The sequence below is a fragment of the Dermacentor albipictus genome, chromosome 4 (assembly GCF_038994185.2).
Source record: "Dermacentor albipictus isolate Rhodes 1998 colony chromosome 4, USDA_Dalb.pri_finalv2, whole genome shotgun sequence".
Taxonomy (NCBI): Eukaryota; Metazoa; Arthropoda; class Arachnida; order Ixodida; family Ixodidae; genus Dermacentor; species Dermacentor albipictus.
Window position 1 is genome coordinate 140667338 of NC_091824.1, and position 19096 is coordinate 140686433.

The window sequence follows — 19096 nt, forward strand, 5'->3', positions numbered from 1 at the left end:
CAATGACGAACCAAGACTTATCTATTAGTATACCGCTTACTGTAAGCGGCCACGGCTAAGAGATCTTGCATAGGGACAATCGAAATCCTTCCTTATCGACCGCTATTTCTGTTGCCATGCTATCTTGTGAACTTTTATTTGTTTACCTTTATTTCCTTTACTTTTTGTGTTCCGTCGTTACACCAATGCTTTCTACGCAGTTTTTTCTCATATATAATTTAGTTACACGAGCGCTCAAGTGACACATATACACATATACAAACAGAAACGCACGCATTCCCAGCAGGAGGTGCTGTGTAGACTTTGTGAACTGGTGGTCGTGGTACAATGGAAGCAAGAGCGAACAAAGGACCCTTCGACGGTTGAAAAGCACCTTCAAAAGAGCATGCGTAACGTTTCCACACATAGTTTCTCTCTTCGTATTTATTTTCTTTTTCCTTCGAAAAGGAACGTGAGGATTTATATTGTTCACTTAACAAACGGTTTCTACTTTCGCATAAACCACTTGGCATCAAAAAGTTAGCAAAACCGTTCTAGCTTTCCTATTGTTTATCTCACAATATACTGTATTTCATACCATACACTGCATGGTGTCTATTAAGGAAATGGTTTCCGCTAATTAATCGTCGTTCCACCTTCCAGCCCTTTCGTTCGACGACGAATTACACTCCATGAATGACACTCCGACGACGAATGACACTCCGAAGCCGTTCCTCACACAGGCCCCGATGGAATTCGTAGATGTGAAAATCCATCACATATTAGTGAATTTTAGAAAGAAAAAAGCGGGGACGGAAGTCGTCTGGCTTACACACACACACACAAACGCGCGCGCGCGAGAGAGAGAGAGAGAGAGAGAGCGCGCTTGAGCGCATGCGCAAAACCCGCACGTTATCTAGGTTTTTTTATTTTCTTTTAGTATGGATGGCTAACAGCGAAACGTAAGTTATAGCCCCTTATATCTAAACAGCCTGTCTGGCGGAGCGTATAAGAGTGAGCCTCTGAACTGAGGGGGGCTCCTGACGCGCAATAACTCATTCTCGGTTCAATAAAGTTGCTTATCCGTCTTACGCAAGTTACTACGAAAGGCGAACACGGGGGGAAGGGCGGGTGGGATGCGTTCCAGCTCCACGGTTCGGACAACGGAATCTCGTACGCGAGGTCGTGCGCTCGGATTTTTTTCTTTTACGATAACAATCACGCGTGCCAGACCATCACTGGCATTGCATAAGGGGCTGCAGTCTGTACGCGCTCGCGCGTGTGTGTGTGTGTGTGTGTAAGATCGGAGTCTGCAAAGTGTTACGCCTTGCAAACGCGCTCGTCGAACGCGCCGGCCAAGCGCGCGCTTCTATCAATCCGCACGCCCACAAAAGAATCCAAGTTTCTCAACAAGCGAATCCCTCAGCGGCACGCAGCGGCGCGGGCGCAAATATACATCCAGCGTCAAAAGAAAAGGCGGACACCCGGATGCGCAATGAGCAAAAATAAACGCCGGAAATTCCTCCCGCGCAAAACACGAGAGAAGCGCGCAACGGCTTCCGCGGTATACTGATGCAGGCAAGCTGTTCTTGAACGACCGAAGAAGTAAACTGAGGGTCTATTGTCTTCGCCCTGAGATAGGAAGATACAAGCCTTCTCGTGGGAGCGTGCGCATATGGGAGGAGACGTGAATTTATTGCCTTCTCGACCGAAGATAACGAGATTGAGTGCAACGTTTCGGCACGAATTGCCTGTAATCACAGGTCGTGCGTTAACTGTATACATTACGCGTGACATGTGCTTGCAATGTTATGTTCTGCTATTAGCATACGTAATGCTGGTCTCTTCTCAGAGGATTAGACGTTTTTTTCTTTATACAATTTTGGGATAACGAGCTCTTCAGTATAGCCACACTTCATGCACTGTTGCAGTTAATAAACAAGAGAGATAGAAGAAGGGGACAACGGGTCATGTAATGCCTACACGCAGCAGGTAGCCGGTGGCCTATTAGAGTAACAGAACGAGTGCCAAGGAATGGCAAACAGATTCAAGGACGACAGGAGACTGGACGGTGCGATTACGCGAGGAAACTTGCAGGGAGTCAGCTGACGCGAACAGTGGTAATCTGGGGCCGTATTCTGTAGCGGTTCCTTTGGGAACCGGTTCCTTTCGGCTGTTGCCATTGGTCGGCGCTTCGATGTCGTCATCCCTGGTGGGCGGGACGACAAATTTTGATGACGTCACACAGGTTGCCAATCTTCTGGAAAGGAACCGGTTCCCTGCTAGGAGCGGAACCGCGGAGAAGTGGTTCGTTTGAGAGTCGCGCGCGGGGGCGAGCATGATGTCGAGGGTTGCTAGGGCAACCGCGGCTGCCGGCTCATCTCGCGCCAGCTGACGAGCCGGCACCTAGACGAGACGAGACAGAGACGGCAATGGCGGCTCCCTTGGCTGTGCTGCTGGCGAGTGCCGAAAGACAACGACGCGACGCGTTCGGCATGGCCGAAGAAGAGTTTCGAAGGCATTTTAGTCTCTCCAAAGACATAGTGCGACGTCTTTGCGATGAGCTGGAAGGACATCTCGGACCTCAAAGATTGCGTGGTGTCGACACTACGATGAAAGTGCTGTGCGCGCTGCGGTTTTTTGCCACCGGGAGCTTTCAACAGTGCGTCGGGAATGAAGAAGCGATTGCACTGTCGTAGCCTTCGGTCAGCCGGATCATTACAGCCGTCGCCAAGGCCATTGCGGTTGTGGGCAAGGAAAAAGGATGGGTTAGATTCCCATCCACGGCGCAACAGAAAGCCGCCGTCAAGGAAGGCTTTCTTAGCCGTGGAAAAATTCCAGGAGTTCTAGGATGTGTGGACGGGAGTCTGATAGCCATCGTTCGCCCTAAGAAGCTCGGCCTCGGCGAAACGGAATCGTACTGGAGCCGTAAAGGGTATTACGCCCTCAACTGCATGGTCGTGAGTATTGTTCATTGACAAATATTTTCGATATGTGTTTGCGCGAGTGCACGTTGTAAAAAACTTCGTTTCGTTATTTTTCATCAATTGCCGGCAATTCTTGCGTTCCTATTAGAGAAAGTAGCGTTTGTGTTGTATGTGTAATGACGACTTTGATCTTTGCATAGAACACGGCCGCACTTTTTCAGTGCTCTCCAATCACAGTTGAATAGCCTTTTCGATGCTACAATGTAAACACATTACGCGCGACTTAAACCGGAATAGACGCCGTAGCAGCGAAGGGAGTCTTCGTCTGCGAGCGATCCTAACAGAAGACGAGCCCTTGTGATTCTTATTCGACGTAAAACTAAAGCATTGTGGCCAACAGACTGTAAACGCGAAAAGGAGCATCCCATCAATGAAAATGGTGTGAGGGAGAATGAGAATGTGTGGACACCCATTTGCTCTAGCTGTCAATACGGCACATGCTGTTTCCGCGTTCTTTCGCTTGTAATAGGCACTTTGTCTGAAAAAAAAAAAAAAAAAACATAGGTTCACTCTTTAGCAGAATCTTATACAATATGGACGGAAGAAACCAAAGGAATTATTTTGCGCATTGTGTTGTTACCGCACGCCATACATGAGCATGTGAACACATGCCAACATTGCATTTGTAGGTTAAGATGACACTATTATCATGCTGATCATTAGTTCAACTGCCTACTGCGTATGTTGATATCTCCTTTTCTGTAATTGTGTTCACTGACTGAACAGTAACTGTTTGGCAAGTAGTGTTGTAAGCAAAAGGTTGTGCCACATATTTGTTGCAGTGGCACTGACACCTGCTCTTTGCTTTCCCTTATGAGGTGTGCGACGCAAAGCTGAATATCCTGGAAATTGACCCACGGTTTCCGGGATCGTGCCACGATTCATTCGTCTGGAGGCATTCTACATTTCGCCGCCGCCTCACTCGTGGCCTGTTACTTCATGGAGAAGTCTTGCTTGGTAAGTGCGCCTGAAGTAGCAGTGCTTCTTCCACATGTAAAACATACACAGTCAAATAGTTTTGCATCCTAGCAAACTTTAAGAAAGCGTGATTTGCTAGAAATGTGTTGTGAATGCAGCGGTACCTAATGAACCTGCAGCGACTATCGAGAGAAACAAGTCTCTCTTAAAAGGCAGATATTTGTACCAGCATGTATACAACAGCTGACATGTTATGCTGTTTATTAATTTCAATACACTGAATGCCAAGTGGAGCGCTACAGGCAGGGGTGGAATTCTACAGAACACGTCGAAATGGCAGTTTTCAAGTATGGTGGAAAAGGGTTGGTGACAATGGACTCGGGGACCTGGTCCCTGGTCACTGTCCTTGGAACAAAGGAATAAGCGTGTGCGTGAAACTTGCGGCATCGACATTAGTGATCGGTGTAGTATATATTGTAGAATGGTGCAAGTTGCGCTATTTTGCTTTGTTTCGCAATGTGTGTGATTTTTTTTGTTGCAGCGACATGTGGTGCTGGAGTGATTAGAAAGGATCAAACGGGTAGCTCGATTTTGGGTACCTTCATGAGAAGAGGTACGAAAGGTAGAGCAAGGATCCCAGATACTGGCAGCATATTCGAGACTAGACCTTAGAAGTGCTTTATAAAATAACACTTCTGAAGAGAGAAGAGCTAATAAGTTTTAGTGGAAGATGTACATTTAGGGAGGGGCAAATGGGATGAACATAGCAGAAAACCACGAGTATGAAATAAATATTACATGTCCAACTTAACCTGAGAATGAGATTTGCAGCCAAGACAACAGGTGAAATAGGGCTTTTCTTTAAAATGAGTTGAACTTTCTTTACAACTTTCCGGGAAGGTCAATGTTTGATAGATATTGCAACAATAAATCCAAGACCCGCTCCTGTTGTAAAAGGGCCCTGGCGTAGACTGTGTTCTTGCATTGCGCCTTAATGTATCCATTTCGTTCACTAACATGCAACACTTTACAGGGGACTCTGGGTACCGGCTAGCGCCATGGATCATGACTTCTGTGCCTGGTCACCCAAATCGCCTCACGGCAGAGGGGCGCTATAATGAGGCACACGCATCAATGCGAAATGCCGTTGAGCGGTGCATAGGAGTCGTCAAGAGCCGCTTCCGATGCCTGCAGATGTATCGGGTGCTCCACTACTCGCCTCAGAAAGCAGCCACTATTGTTGCAGCTTGTGCAGCGCTGCATAACCTCTGCCTTGCAGCAGGCGTGCCTCTGCCAGACGACCCAGATGATGACGGTGCACATGACGACAGCGCACAGCGGCCAGCCCAGGCACAAGTGCCGCTTCAAGTACAGGTGCCACCGCAGGCGCACCCTGTACAGCCTTCTCGAGCTTTGTTTCAATGAGGCCGTGCGGTGCGCGAATCCATAGTTGGTGTGTTTCGGCTGCCCAGAAATTTGCGCATTGCCTACCTGCAAAGTGTGCGCCGGCGCATTCGCTGGCAAATGAGGCGGAGACATGTGCTGGTGGAACATGTTTTATTTTTCTTTTCATTAAGTAAATAGGCCGTGCACTTCAACATAACACATTGCGTGTGCTCACATGTGGCTAATCGTAGTATGCTGCATACTGCGGTAGTGAAAAGCACATGATTTGTCTATGTTGAGCATGACAGATACACATGCAGTGACAAATAGCCATGTGCCATTATGTTACTCCTTTGCTTTGTTCACTGTGCTTTTGAATATTGTCTTGCCAGGGAATTTTCTTTAAATAAAGGTTATTTCCAAGGTGAATGGCAACCAATCTTGCATAGTTGAATATTGCTTTGCGATGCCTATTTTACTGTGCAGTATGCATTGTTCCAAAGCTGAAGGTGTCTGTTCATGTGTGACACACAAGCACAGCACAAGTTGCACAGCAACTGAAATGTCGTTCAAAGCAATCTGTATAGCACATATTGAAACGTATAGCAACAAACGAGACATGCCAAGCACTTTTTGGAGCAGGATTTCTTTACATAGCAGACACTCATGCTTACTACTGCTTTGTTTAAACTCAAGAGTTGCTTCAACATTGCATTTCTTGCACGCATGATTTCACATAATGCTCGTAATTGCTGCTTAACAAGGTGCAACTACGCTATAACACAATATAAACAAAATCATGACAATGAAACATTTCTTTATTTTATTCACTGGGTACCTGCTTCGCCATTCAGGCATTACAGCAGGGAGGGTACAACTCGTATAACTGAACACTCAAAATTACATTCATAAAGCATGGAAGAAATCATCATTTGAACAAATACAGACAGTGTCAGGTGGTAGAGTATTTCAATCTCTTATAGTACGAACATAGAAAGAGTAGCGGAAAGCATCGCTTTTAACCTTCTATTGCATGGCGTCCCATATTTGGCACATACCAGTTACCATTCTTTTTTGCGTGTGTGAGATTCCCAGTTGAGAATGTGATACCATCAGAGTAAATCTCATAGTTATGCGCACTTATTATGGGCAAGTGCTGCCATCTCTTGAGCGATACGCAAAACAGAGGTGAAGTAGATTTTGGGATGCAACGTGAAACTTGGAGGGGGCAAACACGAGCAATTGGTTTTTTTTTTCTCTGAAAATTTCGACCGCATAAGCATAGAAAAATTATTTTGGCATATTTTTTGGTCTCGTCAATTCAAGGCAGTTACTAGTTTTCTCAATTTTGCCTGCAACTACAGCAGAGAAACCGAAATCGGTGTGTGCCATATTTGGCACAGTATGAACTTGAAATACAAAATATGGTAACGTGCTGCCATCTGTTCAATAGCCCGAAGTTGCAGGTCACTCTATCACAAGATGGAATTTTGACGATCGGTACGGTAAGGGCGAATTGTCTACCAAACAGCCGCCTGAAAAGCGAAAAGGAACTGAAATGTAAAGGACGTGGTGCTTCAGAGGCACTCACAAACGCGATACATGACGTGGAGTTATCGTGTGTGCGTTGATACGATAACCGCGCAGTGACATTTCTGCCGAGCTTTGTTGGGAGAGATCCAGTCCAAAAGACTAAGCGATGGTTTACCTCCGCCAAGGTGTTTCGCGAAATTGATTGCCCCAGCGTAGTAAAGGTCCATAACAGGCACATGGGTGGTGTTGACCTGCTGCACTCACTGTTTGGACTTTACTGCATACATATCAGAGGTCGAAGAAATGGCACTTTCGAATTTTTACGCCTATGCTAGACTTATCGGTAGTAACAGCATGGGTCTTGTACAGCAGGGTGCAGGAGCAGCTTAGGAGGAGACAAGTACTACCGCTGGCTCATTTAAAAGCAGAAATTGCAGAATGCCTTACCTCGCATAACAAATGCCTACCCAACTAGCGACCAGGAAGGACTTCTAGTCAGGACATCGAATTCCAGGTTCAAGTCAAAAAAGCACAGGGACCAGAGGCCGCAATGCCACCCAAAGACGACCGATCTGACCAAGTCGGCCACTGGCCAGAATTTGACGAGAAGAAACAAAGATGTAAGCGGCCACCTTGCACAAACAAGTCGTTGGTAAGATAGAGGAAGTGCAACATTCATCTGTGCCTGAACGCAGCAAACAACTGTTTCATTTCATTCCCCACATCGCACTAAAAAGACCACCGTCCGTGAAGGTTTGTTTTCCGCCCATGGCAGCAAGAGCGCTCAGCCATCTTCATGGTGTGCCATATTTGGCACAAAGCTTTATCTTTATTATTACAGTCGTGTTTGCTCATTCAATCAATAATGAAAGCTGAAAAAATGACTTTTCATAATTCATGCAATAGAGCGTCAAAAGGAATCTCACATATTTTTAATTTGTGATCTCGCCTTTGAGAAACATGTGGGCGGCTGAAAATACAATTACCTGGCTATCCCCGCATTAGAGTGGTATATGTTATGAAGAAATTTTAATCTGAAGTTTCGGCGACGGTGTTCGAGAAGATGCCAATTTAATGCCTTTTTGCTTTCTGTCATGCTAAGCATCCTGTCATAATTGCCAAGGACAAACCGAACTGCCCTGTTCTGCACTTTTTCTCGTTTATCTACAAGTTCTGTAGTATATGGATCCCAGCAAACACACGCATACTCTAGTGTACTGCGCACATGTGTGAAATACAGTTGCTCCCTAAGTTTCTGTGGCAAGCTACTAAAGATACGTTTCAAGAAACCTAATGCTCCGACAGCCTTGTTCCTAACATGAGTAACGTGTCTGTTCCACCTTAGATCAGCAGAAAAAAATACACCGAAGTATTTATATTCTGACACTTGTTCAAGAGTAGCATTATTTATAGTGTTACGATTGCTGTCATATGAGCGCTTCCCGGTAAAGGTGACGTGGACACTGTTTTGCTCATTCAGTGACATTTTCCATTTTTCACACCATGTGGCAATCAAATCCAAATCATATTGTAGTGCTTGTTGGTCAGATTCGCTGTTGATGACCTTATATACTATACAGTCATCTGCAAACATTCTAAATATTTATTTATTTATTTACGTGTACCTTACAGGCCTTCGAGAAGGCATAGTGTAAGGGGGAAATACGGTAACATATTAGTATGGAATCGGGAAAGAAATAAACATCAGCATAATGAAAGGAGTGCACACAGAACATGGAAAATTAATACATTAGCAAATACAATATGTAGAGCAATAACAATAAATGGTAAACAACAATATAATAGCATAATAACATTGTAAACGTTTTTACATGTTATACAGTAGTAAGTATTGTAAAAAAATTGGGAGCGCTGAAATTCTTTAACTTGTAGAAAAAAATGCAAGTACATTACAAAAGACATGACGTGTTTAGACGGTTGAAACGGCATATTGATTGCTTAGCAGATTGCGAAACGCAGTGTGTTTAGATTGGCATGCAATGGTATCTGGTAGTGCGTTCCATAAACGGACCGCACGAGGCAAAGTTGAAAAATTAAAAGCGTTGTGTGTTGCCATAAATTCGGGTGTAGCTGAACTGATTGTTCAGTCGTTGTGACGTCGAGGATGCTTCTTTCAGGTTTGATAAGGTTAGACCAACTGTGTGAACAAATCTGTGAAATAATAATCGTACAGAAGATGATATATTGTTCGGCAAGTCGTTAATGTAAATTAAAAAGAGAAGAGGCCCAAGTAAACTGCCTTGAGGTACACCAGAGGTGACGTCAAAGAGGCCAGAGGAAAAGTTAGCAACAACAGTGAACTGTTCGCGATTAGTAAGAAAATTACGAATCCATGATAGGGTTAGTGAGTTGAGTTTAATTGCTGAGAGCTTTGATATCGGGTGACTATGGGCTACACGATCGAATGCTTTCGAGAAATCCAAAAAGATGCAGTCAATTTGTTTATTACTGTTCATATGAAAGTGCAAGTCTGACGTGAATTCTAGTAGTTGGGTTTCGCAAGAAAATCCTTTTTGGAAACCATGCTGTAAATGATGATGTAATGCCTGAAGTGGTGCCATGAATGTGACATCTGGGGAACCCCAGAAGTCACAGGTACGTATTCAGAGGAACATCCGTTGAGAGCCACAGACATCTGTCTTGAGCGAAGATACTCGGCAATACATGCGATAACCTTCTCATCCAATTTGTAAAGTAAAAGTTTAGCGATCAGTAGGCTATGCGTAACGACGTCAAAAGCTTTTTTGAAATACAGAAATATACAATCAACAATTTGTTTCTTGTCGACTGCTGAGACTAGCTCATGAGTGAATGCAACCAATTGTGTCGTACACGAAAAACCCTGCCGAAACCCATGCTGACTAGAATGAAGAAGGTTATTGTTATCAAGATGAGACGTGATGCAGGTATACACATGTGCCATAACCTTACATACATAAAATGCTAGTTAAGGATACTGGTCCGTAATTCTCAACTCTGTTCCTCTGTCCACTCTTATGAATTGGCACCACTCGCGCTAGTTTCCAATCACCAGGAACAACGCTGTTATTTAAGAAATTTTGAAATAAGCGACAGAAGTACAAAGATGCCCGAGCAATTTATAAGGAATGATGTAGGGATATCATCCGGACCACACACTTTTGTTCGTTTCAAACTCTGTAATAATCACTCGATGCTCGTCACACTAAATACAACCTCAGACATTTCGCCGACTCCGACCGGAAAATCAACTCTATTAACCCCCCTAATGTTTGAATGAGTAGACTGAAATATTGATGAAAGGTATTAAACAAAAATGTCGACCTTACTTGACGCAAGCGATAGTAAATAGCTTGACAATTTCCGCTCAAGCTCGGGCCATCTTCTGAGCGGCAACACTAGCGCGCGACCACACATCAGCCATAACGGCGGTGACTGAGCGAATCGCGACAGCACGTCGACTTGGCGTTGACCTATTGAAACCCATGCGCCTGATGTTCACCTCTTCGTCGGGCTCAAAGAACGGCGGGCAGATTCCGATGGCGCTCGCCCGCCCTCGCGGTCCGGGCAGGCTGCCTCCTCCGGTTCCTCTGTGATTAACACGTTTGTTAGAATATGGTGCGCAAAAGCTCCGTCAACGAGTGTGCTTACCTGGCTGCATCACGGCGGGCGTTATACAAGTCTTTCTTCCACACGCCGCGCCATTGGGCTGCAGTTTTCACTGCCGGGCCCTCAGCGTTCAGCAAGGCAATCACTTGCTGCGAGAGCTCCTCCTTGCGCGCCGCCGTCAGCTGTTGACCCAGCACACACGACGCCTTCGCAAGGTAGGGGTGCTCTTCAACAAATGACACGAGTATATCGCGTTGCCTCGCTGAAACATGAGGACCCAGCAGCCTAACCTTCAGCGAGGACATCGTTTTGGATCCGCGGCGCGCAAACTGGCAAGTCCAAAACGTAAACAAAGCGAGGCAACTTGTTTGGATGGATGGATGTTATGAGCGTCCCCTTTGGAACGGGGCGGTGGCTTGCGCCACCAAGCTCTTGCTACTATGCTGCCTAATATCCTACCTAGGTTAACCCATGAGAAAAAAAAAAACACACTATGAACTACCACGTCCAAATTTTCTGATACCCTATTGCGAACTGTGCTTTTGTACGTCTCCGTCCTTTGTCGTTTCCCTACTTTTCTTCCACCAATCCTCCAATCGCCTCTTACTGATGTCTATTGCGGACCTGTTTGCTTTACCACTGCTCCCGCTGAACCCAAGGGCTTCAAGGAGGCCAGTGGTGCCTAAATCGACCGCTGGATAGATGTCTTCACATTCTAATAAAATATGCTCCGTCGTTTCCCTAGCTTTACCGCAGCAAGCACATGCTTCTTCTTCCTTCTTATATCTCGCTTTATACGTGCGTGTTCTAAGGCATCCCGATCTCGCTTCGAAAAGTAATGAGCTTCCCTTTGAGTTATCATAAATGGTTTCTTTCCTAATTTCGTTTTTTCCCCTTAAGTAGTTACTCATGGCAGGTTTCTTTTCCATTGCCGCCACCCATGAGATTAATTCAGCCTCTCTGACTTTCCGCTTGACCTTCTTTGTTGCTGTGTTGCCCACCCCACAGGCCGCATACTTGCTGGTAAGCTTCCTAGTTCTTTTCCTCCACTGTGAATCAATGTTTTGCCTGTACAGATACCTGAACACTCTCCCAGCCCATTTACTTTCCTCCATATTCCTCAGCCGTTCTTCATACTCAATTTTACTGCGAGCTTCCCTCACTTCAAAACTAGTCCAGCCCATATCCCCTTGCACAGCTTCATTTGTAGTCTTCCCGTGAGCGCCCAATGCGAGGCGACCCACTGACCTTTGGTTCCCGTCGAGTCCTGATTGTACCCCTGATTTAAAGCAAACAACCGCATTTGCAAAAGTAAGTCCTGGAACCATTACCCCTTTCCACATACCTCGGAGGACCTCGTACCTATTGTATCCCCATAGCGCTCTGTGCTTCATTATGGCTGCATTTCTCTTCCCCTTGACTGTTATGGTTTTTTCCTGTGTTTCCATATATCCGTTGCCTTCGTTTATCCATATACCAAGGTATTTATATTCTGTTACCCGAGGCATTTCTTGGCCCTGTATCTCCACTGTCTGTTCACTGTTTTCATTGAATACAATAACACCTGATTTTCTAACACTAAATTTCAAACCTAAATTGTTGCCTTCCTGTCCACAGATATTAGCCAGACGTTGCAAATCACTTTGCTTGTTTGCGAGCAACACAATGTCGTCCGCATAAAATAAACCTGGGAGTTGCTGCTCTATTACTGTACCTGCCTGTTTGTATGAGAGATTAAACCCGATATTACTTCCTTCTAGCGCCCTCTCCATCCTCACCATGTACATCATAAACAGCAGCGGGGATAAAGGGCACCCCTGCCTCAGTCCCTTGTTGATATGAACTTTCTCCGCGCTCCTCATCCCTTCCCATTCAACGCAAACAGTACTTTCTAGGTAAATCTCTCTCAAAAGCTGTATACAATCGTTACCTAAGCCTTCCCCTTCCAGAATATCCCACAAAATGCTGCGGTCTACGTTGTCGTATGCTCCTGTAATGTCCAAAAAGGCCACATACAACGGTCTGCTTTCTGCTTTTGATATTTCAATACACTGAGTAAGAACAAACAAGTTATCATCCAAACGCCTACCTATTCTAAAGCCATTCTGAAGCTCTCCCAAAATGTCATTATTTTCTGCCCATGCTTGAAGCTTTAATTTGATTGCCTGCATTGCTAGCCTGTATATTACCGATGTAATGGTCAACGGTCTATACGAGTGAATTCTGTCTTTCTCCCCCTTACCTTTATAAATTAAATTCATTCTACTTTGTCGCCAACTGTCTGGTATTCGTCTATCTTTTAAAGTTTTTTCAACTGCTTTCACGAGAGCTTCCTTACTTTTTGGTCCCAGTTCATTTATCAGCCTAACGGGAACCTCGTCTAGCCCTGTGGCTGTGCGCTTAGGAATTTTCTCTTCCGCTTTCTTCCAGTTTAAATTTGTAAGCACTAGCTCCTTTCCCCCTTGGGTCTCTTTCATGCTCTTTTTTTCTTCAAGTACAACCTCGTCCTTGCCTTGGAAAGATTCGGCTGTTACTTTTTGGATGTAATTTATTGCTGCTTCTCCTTCCAGTCTGTTTTCATCTTCGTCTAGGATATGTTGTTGTATTGTTGTTGATTTCCTGCCTAATAGTTTTATGTGATTCCAAAATATTCTAGGTGCGGCCTTCTTTTTCTCACGTATTTCTGACAACCAACTTTCACTTTCACCTTTTAATTTTGCTTGCACCAGTATTTGAACCATAGACTTTTTCTCCCGGTATATTTCCCATTTACCGGTTACTTCATCCTGTGGCAACTGCGCCTTCTTTGCCTGCCTGTGCTCTCGAGATGCTTTCTGTCTTTCGGCGATCGCTTCTCGTATCTCCTTGTTCCACCAGCTTTTCGGTTTCTTTTTTCCTTTCCAGTGAACGTGTTGTTTCTCTTTCCGTATTTCTGTCGTTACTACACTTAGAAGCTCACCATATTCCCACCCCTTACTTGGCGACTTGCCAATTTCTTCCTCCACTCTAGTGACTATATTTGCTATTTGTTCAGCGTTCAAATTTGGGCTGGCCATTTTGCTTTCGTTGCTCTCTTTCCCAACTACATATCCCATTTTCAAAATGATGCGTTTATGGTCACTGCCTATGCTGCTAAACCCTTCCTCATCGATGACCATTTCTCTCAACTTATCATGAATTCCTTCTGTCATCAGACAGTAATCAATGGTCGATTGCCGGTTTCCCACTTCCCACGTGATCTGTCCTTCACACTTAGGCCCTGTATTCACGATCACGAGGTTATGTTGCTCGCAAAGGTCTAGCATTGACTTCCCGTTATTGTCGGTATAGCCATCTAAATCCTGTATGTGGGCATTCATGTCACCTAATAGGACTATCTCAGCACCATTCCCGAAACCCCTAATATCAGCGCTTATGCATTCCACTAACTCTTTATTCTTCTCTGTGCAATTTATTCCGGTCCACAAATACGTAACTCCAAGCCAAGTTTCTTTCCCACTCATTGTACCTGATAACCAAAGATGCTCTTGACATTGTGAATTTACTCTTTTCCATTTGGCTCCCTGATGGATGAGCATTCCTACTCCCCCTCCCTTTCTTTCCGACTTAGTTCTGTTGCACCCTTCCCATACATAATTCTCAATAACTGGCGGCTCTTCTGAGTCTCTAAGGTGCGTTTCTGTAACCGCATACACCCCTATTTGTTCTCTATGTAACTGCTCCTCAATCTCTGCCCACTTTTCCTTTCTTCTGCCGCCCTGCATGTTTATGTAGCCTATTGCATGGCGAGCTCTTGTTCTTGCTTTCCTCCTTTTTCTCTTATCGACGGCGATGCTCTTCTGCTGTTCCCCTAGGGGACCTTCTTTATTACTACCTACTCTGACCTCCCGAGCGCCCGCGGGCCCCCTAAAAAAGCAACAGCGCGACTCCCAAGTCGCCAGCCCACTTCTCGTGCTAGCCTGTAATTGAAGTGGATCCCATCTCGTTTAAAACCACCACAACTTCTCACTTCCCTGTTTACTTCGACAACCTCGAAGCCTTTCTCTCGGCTCATTTTCCATATTGCCTCATTGGCAGCCATTACGGCTCTTTGTACGTGACTGTCACGCACAGGCACCTCCGGCACCGTGCACACCACGATCTGCACCTGAGGGGATAGCTCGCGCAAGTCGTCCACCCCCTTCGCCAAGCGCTGGGCTAGTCCTGGCCCTTTCCTGTTCAGGACGTCATTTAGCCCACCTGCTACTACGACAAGGTTGCGCACGTGGGCATTTTCCGTGAGCTTTTCTTTTGCTCGCTCCATGACAGAACCCAGTGTCTGCCCTGGAAATGTCCCTACCGCCACTCTTTTGTCGCCTTTCACCCTCTCCCCAATTGCTTTTGAGCACCCAGCCATGTTTGAGTCGCCAGCGATAATCACCCTTTCACTCTCTCCTACCTCTCCCTGCTTCCCGGCTTCCTGTGGCTGCAGCGTCGCCTCCCGCGGGGCGTGTTGCGCTGCTTCGCTATAACTACGCCGATTCACCGGCGGCGAGCTGACTACCGCTTGCCCTGCCACCCTGCCCCCGACTTCGCGTGTAGGGTCTACCTTACTTTCTGTGCTTTTGCCACCGGCTTGGTGTCCCGACCCATCATTCTCCGCTGCGCGCGTCTCAAGCGCATCGAGACGCCTATGCAGTTCTGCTCTCCTTTCCTTCTCTTCTCCAAGCTCGGCCACGGTTCTTACTAATTGCGCGGCCTGCACCGCTTCCACCTTGACCAACTCGGCGACTTTCGCCTGCAAAGCTAACCGCCTCTCCCGCTCCTCCTTCAGGTCTGCTTTCAGCTCCTCGAACTTGGCTGTCCAATTTCCTTCCAGTTTTTGGACTGCTTCCCTGACCTTTTCGCACAGCCTGCACGTAAAGCTAGACTCTTCCGCGTCTACTAAGCTCTGGAAACTGGTCTCGTCGAGGGAGCACCAGCGCAGGCACTCGTCGCACTGCACTTGCTCCGCATCCCCCGCGGCCTTCCCTTTGTTTGGTTTCATCGCTAGGCCTACTTCCTCAGGCTCAACGAGCACGTCCGCCAAATCACTTCGAAGAGCTAGCTGAGATAGTTACATAGGCTTATCAAACAGGTCCCGCCTAGCACCCAGGCCCAACGAGGGAAACCGCCAGACCCAGACAAAGCCGGCACGTTTACCACGCTTACCACGAATTCAAAATTTGCGCCCCCGCTCCATGCAAAACAAAACTCTTCAAAAACATCAGCCAACAAGAAGAAAAAAAGACCACCTAGCCACGAACGAAGTCGCTGAAGCCTCGACACAGGAGCGTCCGCACGCCCAATTACTATTTAAATACAAAAAAACAGCTAATAAAAACAGAAGCAAGCTCAAAGCATGCACAAAAACTTATGATTTCGTCGTCGCCACGGAGCCCCGAAAAGCACGTCCATCCGCCACAAAATCCAAGCCCCCAACAATTGTTTGCATAGCGTATGGCACACCACCTAGCGACTAAATAAGAAAACAACACAAATAAACTTACAACTCCCAGTAGCGGTCTGCGCCGCAAGCTCACATTTATTACTGAAAATATATTTGCAAGTGTTCTGTAGAAACCAATGTTTTTTTTATCAAACCAGCAACATCCTTTAATTGCTATACCGTCCCCCAAGTACAAACAAAAATGATGACGTGATCTTCCGGCAGACCGCCGCTCGTTGATTGGTTCCCCTCACGCCGCCCCGTTCCACTCTTTCTCCGAGTTACGTAATCCAGACGTAACAGCCAAAAGGAACCGGTTCCCAAAGGAACCGTTACAGAATACGGCCCCTGTGATCGCTTTCGTCCTTTCAGTGGAAATCCACGACACGCCGGTGCGAGAACTCCGGGGAGGCGCCAGCGACACATCTTTGCTTCTGGCGTGTCTTGTGGCTTGGCAAACTCCATATCACCGTAAGTGTGGCCGTTTAGCTAACAGCGCGGAAGCGTATAGTCTGCTCGTACAGCCCAAATTATTGTTCCCGTTTTGTTTCCCACTTAAAGTCGCCGATCAACGCAAAATGTTCGTCCCCGTCATCGTTTGGCAGCGGAATAGACACGTGTTCAGTGTGTGTGTGCGTGCGTGTGTGTGCGTGCATGTGCGTGCGTTGTTAGATATGGAGCTGTTTCCTGCGATTACTTCGAGTTCCCCAAACCACTTCGAAACGCAGCACAGCTAATTGAGGAATGCAGAAGCAGGAAAGCACATTCCAGAGGAGCGGCCGAGCAAACAAGTTGAAGGCAACAAGTTCACGTGCCAACAAGTTCGTACGCCGCCGGGATTAGAAGGGGGGCTCGGACAATGGAGCATGAGCAGCCCTCCCCTTCTCCTCGTTAGAAGTGCATTGCCAGTCTACGAGGCAAGACCGCAGAGAGCCGCCAGGTGTGACACCGCGACACGGGCGCCTACCATTGGCTGAAAATGGCGTCATCTGAGCGACTCTCCTATTGGTCAAACATGACGTGACTTGCAGTGCTCGAAGGGTTTATAAGAAGCCTTCCAGAGAGACCTGAGCATTCAGGAGCATTCCCTGATTCCCTGATTCACCTCTCTCGAACTTCTTGCCGCGGGCCGCAGCGTCCGAGTTGCTGCCGGCCCGTAATGACTGTACGTCTGTTACGTGTCGCTCACCTCCTTGTATATAATGTAGAATAAATCCTCCCAAGTTTTGTTTTTCATCCCGAAGTCCGTCCTCCAACCCCTACAGCGTGCGTGCGTGCGCATGTGTTCTTAGCTGTGAACAGGCGGCTAACGGGGCCGTTGGCAATGAGTACGTTATTAAAAAAACTGAGTTGACATTTCCGTGATGCCTCCGCAGCTCAAATTATGCCACCGAACGCGTTATAAGATTATTATGTGGGCTGCTCGTGCGTCGCTGTCACATTTAATTGTGCGCACTTCTCGAAATTACGGTGCCTGCAGTTGCCAACGTTCGCCTCGCGCATTAAAACACCCTTCGGGTACAATTACTGAGCCGCCAAGTCTCGAGCACTGCAGCTGCGACAAAAACCAGCTTAATATTTCAAACCCGCCGCGGTGGCTACGTGGCTATGGCGCTATACGCACAGCTGAGCAAGAGGTAGGGGTGCCGCGTGCACTAACTAGGCGCACGTCGAAGAGCCCCCACCCCCACCCCCCACCCAGGTGGTCAAAATTAAGCGGAGGCCCTCCGCGGTACCGTCCCCCATAACCCACTGCATGTGAAGTTTCGGAACGGTGAACACACACACACAAAAAGATGACCTTTATTTATTTTGAAAAATATGTATTCGCCCAAACCGCTTCGGGCGAATACATACTTTGGACCTTCCCTTCAATTTACGCGACCAGCACGCCCATTATTCGGCTCTCTTTGGTTTGTGAAATCAACTCCGCCTTGAGTTTTCATTTGCTACCGGCTCGGCAGTAGTGCCATGTCAGGAAACCGCGTCGCCAACTCTCGCCTAGCAACAGTCTATGCTTGAACCTCGAGGCCTCTCGAGGGCTGCGATAATCTTAAGCAGCGGCCTGTCGTCCTGAAGAAAACTACCAAATTAAGCCGGCTTCCGGCGCGGACGTGCGGCTGCGTTCGGGGAGCGCTGAATTTCCGGCGCCATGAAGGAGGCCCGACCTTGATTGCGGGCTTTCCTTCGTCTTATTCGGCCCAAGCCGTGGCTCCGTTTCATCAAGTTGTCGATTGCTTCACTCTCTGCGTCATCTGATGGATCACCGGATAGACTGATTAATGGTGCTAAACGTCCCAATTAGAAACACTGGGGCTTTGAGAGGCGCCGTAACGGAAAGCTCTGGAATAACTACGGATCAATTTTGACCCCCTTGTTTTCTCTGACGTAGACCCAACATACGGTGCACGACCTTTTTTTTTTCCTCTTTTTTTTCTTTTTTTTTAAATTGCATATCCGCTCGAAATGCGGCCGCCACAGCTGGGAATGATCACTGGATAGCTTAGTTATGGAAGGGGCTGTTGCGGTACGTGGAGAGGGGCATGTTGAGGGCCACTGTAGCTGGTAAGTTGCACACGTGACCCTTGACAGCCGAAGCCGCATTGCCACTGTTGTCCAATGCAGTGCGTATAACTGAGTCTCTCGTTTGCCAGCTTCACAACGCTGGTAACTCCACCAGAATTCCTAGATATCTTTATCCTCGGTCTTACGCCTGAAATGGAAAGTCGAGCGCTTGAAACCTTATGGTGCCTACGATGTGCTTTGTTACCTCACTCACACGACTTAATCTAAACTGTTGTCGAGTAATGAGGAAATATGAGAATAATTCTCAACCAAAAACAATCCAGAACCCAAAGTGCTTCTAAACCACTCCCTTCACAAAGCCTTCCGCGCATCAAAGCTTTGACATAGCAGTGAATTTTTGTTATTTGCTTTGCAAACACACACAAAAAAAAAGTTAGTCACAGAGAAGAGGAAGAGAGCTAGCCAACAACTGCAACGGCAGAGTTATACACTGACGCAGTTTATTGTTTTCGGGGTCGGCAAACGCTTCGCTTACATGAACCCGCTTACATGACGCGAGCGGACGGAGTCAGATAAGTCAATATGACCCAGACCGGCACGACCGCGTTTACACAATTATTTCAAAAGGCGAGTCGAATCGAGAGAGTCGAGTGCAACCCTTGCAGGCGCGTTGACCCAGTCAGCACCGACG

General features: G+C 46.8%; 1 protein-coding gene and 2 long non-coding RNA genes across 3 annotated transcripts in view; 2 read left to right on the forward strand and 1 right to left on the reverse strand.

The window, feature by feature from the left end:
• wit (wishful thinking) overlaps positions 1-19096 on the reverse strand; it is a 145950-nt gene that overhangs the window by 122960 nt on the left and 3894 nt on the right. The window lies entirely within an intron of this gene.
• Positions 2460-6852, forward strand: LOC139059364 (uncharacterized). Its single transcript, XR_011514110.1, has 3 exons — positions 2460-2939; positions 3785-3923; positions 4918-6852. It is a non-coding gene; the product is annotated as an uncharacterized lncRNA (long non-coding RNA).
• LOC139059373 (uncharacterized) overlaps positions 16113-19096 on the forward strand; it is an 82988-nt gene continuing 80004 nt past the window's right edge. The window contains exon 1 of the long non-coding RNA XR_011514116.1: positions 16113-16350. This is a non-coding gene — a long non-coding RNA (uncharacterized lncRNA). The remainder of the gene's footprint in view (positions 16351-19096) is intronic.